Raw genomic sequence first — 7,708 nt, 5'->3', positions numbered from 1 at the left:
CTACGCACACTCAGTAGTAATGTAGGGAGGAGGCAAGAGAATTAAAAAGTCAAATCAAGCTACATTCAGAGACTGCAATATGCCCATCGACCCATCACAAGGACACCTGCAGAACAAAGGAAGATTTCTGCTGGGATTGCTAATAGACCATTTTCCTACACCCTGAAGGGAAAACAGGAAAAACAGAGCCCATTACACAAAATAAAATCATTCATTCCCTATGGCTAAAACCATGGGGAAGCTATGGATCAGGGTTGGGAACTGCCAGCAGGCCTTTCACACTACATATTCTTACCTTTTCTTGCTACATACTAATATCCTTTCTCACTGTATGCCCATATCAAAGGAAAATGGGTAAACAAAGTCTTTAAGCTGTAATTCATAGAACAAGAATGATGTATCAACTGGGTTCCCCAACCCTTGAGGCTTTTTTTCTTGCCTTGGCTTTTTGTCTTTGCTTTCTCCTGTCTTTGCTTTTTCCCTTCTCTGATAAACTTTCCTTTTAATTCTAACTTTGGTGGGCAGTTTGAATTTTTTCTTGTGTTCAGCAAAGAACTCTCTCTCTCTCAGCCAGGGCTGGAGTCCCCCCAGCTCAGATTCACCCCGCCCTGCATCAGTAGGGCTGGCTGAAATGCCCAGGATTGCAGGGGTCCTCTGTCTCAACTGTAAAATTAATCCGGTGTTCTTTCAATTCCAGTTGGTCTAGCGTTGCTTCAACTAGCTATAAATAAGAAATCCTTATGACAGTACACTTAAGAATCGTAAGATAGCAAAGCTGACAGTGAATAGGAACGAAATGTTAAGTCCCTCAGCATTCATGCACTACTTCTGGCAAAATGTTAAAGCGTCTCTGAGGAGATAGCTGTTTCTGCAAAAAAAAAAAAAAAAAAAAAAAAAAAAAGTTAAAAATAGAGCAAAGAAAATTATTAACCTAGTATGTGAGGATCACAGCATATAATGGTTTTCCTGTCAAATTTTTACCCCTTGGAATTTTAGTCTGGTGTCCGGAGGAGTTAGAAGGAGACTTCTTTCTTGCAAAAGTGTTTCAACTGGGTTTAAAATTTAAAACTAACTTTAACCAAAGAAGGAGGGTAGGCAGCCAGGGCCAACAGGCTTATGTTAATCTGGCCTGCAAAGCAGCAGCCATGATCACCCATGAGAGCAGAGAGTGAAGGGAGCCACATTAGCTTCTCAGCCCTCCAGAGAAGGGGCACTTATTCTCCTAGGCGTGGAGCATCTGCGTCTGAGAGGACCATCCCTCCAGCCTCATTCATGGCTTAGTCCCTTATAGTGAAAAGTTCATTTAGCATCTTGGAGACAAAGATAGGAGTGCTAATGGACTAAATGGAATGAAATGCAAGCAAGCCATTCATGGACCATTTCCTCCAAAGCCAAAAATTTCATCATAAACAATTTTGCAGAAGATGAGTTGGGAGAGAATAACTGATGATCACAGTTTTGAATTTTATTTAAAAAAAGTCTCCGTTCTCTATGACAAGATCATTATTAATTCCCACCAAGCTGGAAGGACTCCGGCTCAGAAATCAGTTGTGTAACCTTAAGAGGCTGAGTTTATACTCTTCTAACCAACGTATTGGAGCCAACCTTCGTTTCCACTTCAAAACCCTAACTGCCCCGAGCAAAAGCCAGTTAACCCACACATAATCTTTAGGGATTGGTTATACCACAGGATCGTTGGTAAACTAGAAATGCTTAGCAATCCTTTTTTTTTTTTTTTTTTTTTTTCTGATCAAGCCTCAAATTTTATTTTTGGATAACAAACATATTTATACGGCAAGAACAAAGGGGGGCAGGCAAAGGGTACCTGTTGCAATATGATTGGTCTTCAGCTAGTGCTGAGTGGGTTTTTTCCCCCTCAAATATAGAAAATACACCAAACTTAACTTTTTCCCTTTACTAGACAAAAACATGGAAGATATAAAATCACTATCTTCCTTTAGACACCATAGTAGACAGTTGTTTTTGGCAGCTCAGCACCCACTCTCCATTTCTAATAATGCCCCAAGTCCTTTCCCCATTGAATGTGGTTTTGGTGTGAAGGAATCCTGTTGAAGCTAAAGGGACAGAGCTGTGCCATGTGATACAGTAACCACTGGCCACATGTAACTATTGAGAACTTAAAAATGTATTTAGGAACAGAATATTTGTTTGTTTATCTACATTTTATTTTAAATTTGAAAAAGTTAGACATTTATACAATCCACTAAGTGATCTCGCACCCATCTGGCATCATTACAGTAATATCAACCGTATGCCCTATGCTGCATCTGTATCCCCGTGACTGTTTTGTAATTTCTAATTCATACTTCTTCATCTTCATCTTTTTCACCAAGTCCCCCAACCTCCCTCCCTCTGCCAGTCACCAGTTTGTTCTCTGTGAGTCTGTTTTTATTTAGTTTGCTCATTTCTTTTGTTCCTGAGACTGCGCATATGAGTGAAATCATGTGTTGATCTTTCTCTGACTTATTTCACCTACCATAACACCCTTTAGGTCCATCCCTGTCATTGCAACTGGTAAGATTTCATTTTTTAAATAGCTGAGTAATATTCCACTGCATACACGTCATTATCCACTCTGTCAATGGGCACCTAGGTTGCTTTAACTTTAGTTAACTTATTTAAAGTTAAAACTGATGCTCAATTCAGTTTTTGAAAAATTAAGTATGTTTGAAACAATTTGAATAAGTGAATCTACTTTTTCAACTAAATTTTATGAAATGTACATACAATTAACTTCTTACAGTTCAAGTATTTCCATTGAAAATTCAGCTTCCAGATTGAGACATGTTATAAATGTAAGATATACTCTGGATTTTGGAGAGAACCTGTAAAGTATCTTATTGATATTTTTTTATGTTGGGTACATGTTGAAATGATAATATTTGGATATATTAGGTTAAATGAAATACATTGCTAAAATTAATTCCACATGTTTCTTTTTACTTTTTTTTTAATGTGACACTAGAAATTATAAAATCACACATGTGGCTTGCTTATATTTCTCTTCCTTCTCCCTGTTCCAGGACAGGCTAGGTGACCTATAATCTGAGTTTGGCCAACCAAACTCTCCTCAGAGTGTGAGCAAGCAAGGCAAGGACAGAGAACTGGTGGGCAGGTCAACGGGAAGTAAGCAACTGCAGGGGTCACTCTCTCTACCTGTGTCTTGGTGAGATCTTCCACACTTCCTTAGTCCAGGGGTCCTTAACCCCCAAGCTGTAGACCGGTACTGGTCCATTGCCTGGTAGGGACCAGGCCACACAGTAGGAAGTAAGCGGCAGGTGAGCAAGCTAGCAATGCTTCATCTGTTTAGCAGCAGCTAGCATCACAGCCTCAGCTCCACCTCAGGTCATCAGGCATTAGATTCTAATAGGAGCACTGGTCCCTGGTTGCCAAAAAGGTTGGGGACCACTGCCTTAGGCTTCTAATTCTACCTAACAGATTCCCTTTTGCTCACATTAGCCTGTCTCTTCCTGGTGTTTGCAATCAAACATCCTAACAGACCTCATCAGGATTTGCCAGGAAGTGAGTCTCTACCCTTGACCCTTTATTTCATTAGAATCCCTGGTATATCTTGTTACCATCAAAGTCATATCAGGGCTGGGACTGGGGCACTGGCAGAAGCAGCTGAGTCTGTATCAAGCTCCTTGAAGAGTCTGATACTCAGCCAGGGTTGTGAAGCATGGCTTTAGGCCTACTTGTAAGCATCTGCGTGCCTAGTGAGGATACATGAGCCTCTGCTGCCACACTTTTGATACAGATGCTAAGCAAACTTCCTGGGATCCCTGCCCTTCATGTGGAGGAATTCCATTCATGCATTCAACAAATATTTATTGAGCACCAAATATTTATACTCTAGGCATTGTACTAGACATTAGGGAGACAGCAGTGAGCAAAATAGACAAAAACACCTCTCTGCTAAAGCATGCTTTTTAGTGGGAGAGAGGGGATAATAAGCCAAATGAAAGAGAGTATAGAGTATGTTACCTGCTGAAAGTTCTAAGAAGAAAACCAAACCAGGGAAGGGGGCGAGAAACGTTTGTATGCGTGTGTTGAAAAGGGCATAGAAATTTAGTTGGAGTGATTACAGAAGGAACCCTTAGAATGTTATATTGGCAGGAAAGGAACAGCAAGCCTTGAGAATATGGGGCGGGGGGGAGTTTTCCAGGCAAACAGAAAAGCAAGTGCAAAATCCCTGAGGTAGAACTTTGGCCTCGGAGTTGCCGTGAAGTTCCTGAATTAGACCACCTCTAACTTGTGAGGCCGAGGGCTACTCAAAGTTTCTAGATGCTGGGAGTGGCCACCGAGGAGCAGGGAGCAGGACCACGTGGTCCTGAAGGGCACCGGGAGGAGGATGTTGGGTTCCGCTCTGTTCGTGGACTTGGCGGGACCGTTGCCTTAATGACATGCTTTACCGTGTATACTTTGGTATGCCAGTTTGAAACTTGAATCCACTCTTGTCAATTTAAGAGATCTCAGGAGGATTTGGAGACCAGATGCCACCGTGACCAGAAGGCTACCCTACTGGCCCCCACATGATCCTTGCTGGAGAGGGGATCACGGAGGCTCTGTGTCATTTGAACCAGCTGACTAAGAGCCGGGGACTGCCTCAGTTCCCTAGTTAAGAATGCCCACCTGATTTCTAGGGTACCTTTAATCCTGACTGCACGTGAGGATATGGATCTAAAGCCCACTCTGTCTGTCCAAGTGGACTGGACATATGTGCCTAGGGACAGATAGCCTGTTAACAGTTGGGTTTTGATTTTTTTTTTTTTTATTCATGCAAATAATCAGAAGTCAAACTAGAGTAGCCTAATTTTCCAGGACGAGGTAGAGGGCTCTCCCATCTTCACAGTGAGGAAAGGTTTGAATCGATAGACCCAGTGAGAAAATCCAGGAAGTCTTTTTTTGGCACATTCTTTTTCCGTAAGAGTGCCTTATTTTAACAGGAAACAATAAATATGGTTTCTAACTTTTTTTTTTTTTTAAATCTGGTATTAGAAGAATAGCAGAAGGCCAACGTGGCTGATGTGGAGTAAGGAAAAAGAATGGTGGACATTGAAGGCAGAGAGGTAAGGAGCTGGGGAGAGGAGCCATCTGCTGTCTCTGCTTTCATGCATTTAAAAAGTGAAACATGGCTCTTCACCTGGGTGGTATTAGCCTTCAAGCCAGCAGGCTGAGGAGTGCTGGTGAAGGCCTTCCGGAGACCCTGTCCACAGCTGTTCTCCATTTGAACAGTGCTTACGTAGGGTGTCCTGAGAGAGGCACCACTCCAGATAATCACCCTTTGTTTGTTCACGTATTTTTGGGTGACAATGAGGCAGAAGAAAGCTCTTTTTTCACAGAGCTTATAGCAACCACACTCTTACACTAGGATGTACAGGGATTTTCAGGATAAACTCAATAACCCCAATGAGAAAGAGATACTGAAAAAAAAAAAAAGTAAAAATATTGTGGCAGGATCATAAACCCTAAGTGTTCTTTGTCTGCCTTGAGTTAAGTGAGGACACTTCCCAGAATCCTGTTTATTTGGAAAATTGGAAAATTCCAAAAATCACCAAGAGTGGTTTTGTTTTACTTAGACATCCCGACTTCTCTTTGTACCTAGAGCCCATTACAGCACTCTGATTAGATTGGATTAGACATCAGAAAAATTTGCAAAAGTAAACGTGCATTCTCCTGGGTTGTTAAATACTCAAACTATTTCATCAACTGATTTGCCCAAACTGCTGTGCACCCCCCGCTGCTGAGGCACTGATGTCCTGTCTCAGCCCCAGTTTTCTCCAGCTATTTGTACCCCATTCTACGTCTACGGTCCCATCTCTGTGTTCAGAGGCTGGGGCTCAGGCTTTCTGCTCTGTTCTCTTTGTAGACCTATAAATAAATGCTTTGTCATCTCACCAGATGCAAATCAGGGATCAGGAGAGCATCCATGCTCATCATTCATTCATTTGTATTTCTATCGAGTGCATACTAGAGCTCAGACATACTCCATGGGGCTTATACTCTAGTGAGAAGACAGACCATAAATAAGTAGGTAAGGCATGTGTCAAATGGTAAGTGTTATGAAAAAAAAAAAAAAGAATGGGAGGTAAAGGGGTGGAGAATGATGAAGCATGTGGTGCTAGTTTAGAACAAGTGGTCAAGAAAGGACACTTTGATAAGGTGACCTTTCAGCAGGCTTCTGGAAATCTTAGGGTAGATCTTTTCAGGTAGCGAAAACCGTGAGAACCAACCCTCAGAGTGTGGTTGACTGTTGGAACAGGAGCCAGGAAGCCCTGATGGAAGGAGTGAACTAGGGGGATGAGCTTGGAGAGGTATTGGGGACATGCTCAGATGGAGAACTCTGTCAGTCAAGGCCAGGACTGTGGATTCTATTATGAGATGGAAACCACTGCAACACTTTGAAAGGGTCACGCTGGCTGCTGTGAAGAAAGACTAGAAGCCCAGTGAGGAGATTGCAACAGTAATGCAGGCAGAAGAAATGAAGAAATCCATGCCACAGACCAACACTGTCCCACGGGCTAACAGTAGGTCCACTGATCGGTTCGCACCCCTTTTACTCCTTCGGGGAGGGACCATCAAGTGCCAGTGAAAAAGCAAAGCCTGGCCAAGGCTACCTGGCTCTACTGAAACAGCATTTATTCATAGAAGACATTTTCTTAAGTAGATTTCACTCTATAATATCCTTTATTTAGGACCTTCACTAATTTGAATCCCTTCAGAAGCCTGGCTAAGAAGTATCTAACTTCTGAACTTCTCAGACTGTTGTAGCTTAAAGAAGAGTGAGAAAAGCATTATTTGCAAGCCTAACATAACCTATGAAAGTACCTAATGCTGCTCTTGGACTTTGCTGCTTTCACCCACTTCAGCTCTCATGGATGGTACGTGAGCAGGCCAAAAGGTGTAAGTAGGCTGTAGTTGTGGGAAGAGCTGGGTGATGTAGACCTCAGGGAAGCCTTTGTACAGAACCACAGGTTGATGAGGAAATCAGTTCCTCCATGATCAGCTGACTTTTCTATTATGTATTCTCAAAGGTTAAAATGTCCACTACCAAAGAGACCCCCCTGGAAAAGCACTGCCACGCCTTCCAGGACTGCTTGGTCCAGAACCACTTGGTAGCTTCCTGTTGGACAGCCCTCCCTGCTGCTGACCACACGTAAATCTTGGAGAGTTCTTGGTGGGGAAAGCCTTCACTGGTGAGTTCTCGCCTTCCTTCCTTCCCGTCATGTGGGTATTATAAAGGGCAACTTCTTATTTTTAAACCATGTGGTTTCAAAAGCATGGCGAACCTGACTGACTGTTTCTGGTGGGCTGCTACGTAAGTGATGCCTGGTGACAGCCTGAGGAGATCCCAGAGATGGCTGCGAGTGGCCTGCAGTCAGTCCAGGCGCTCCTGTGACGGAGCCTAAGGGTCTCAATCTTATTTTACCCTTTGGAGATTAGAATCTTCCCTTTCAAAACAACCCTTACTATTCTTTATAACATTTTATCTGAGTAAATTAAGGGTAGAGGAGAGAAGTGGAAATGGGCCACATGGAGTGACTTGCCTTAAGGGATGGCTGTGTATATGACAGACAGATAAAAATAGATGAATTGAAACAACTTAACCACCAATTTTAGCCAGTTTTCCTCAAAGACAGAATAATTATCACAACAATAAGTATCAGATATAACCTTTAATTCTAAT

This window comes from Rousettus aegyptiacus, unplaced genomic scaffold (genome assembly GCF_014176215.1).
Source record: "Rousettus aegyptiacus isolate mRouAeg1 unplaced genomic scaffold, mRouAeg1.p scaffold_m13_p_4, whole genome shotgun sequence".
Taxonomy (NCBI): Eukaryota; Metazoa; Chordata; class Mammalia; order Chiroptera; family Pteropodidae; genus Rousettus; species Rousettus aegyptiacus.
This window is presented reverse-complemented; position numbering follows the sequence as displayed.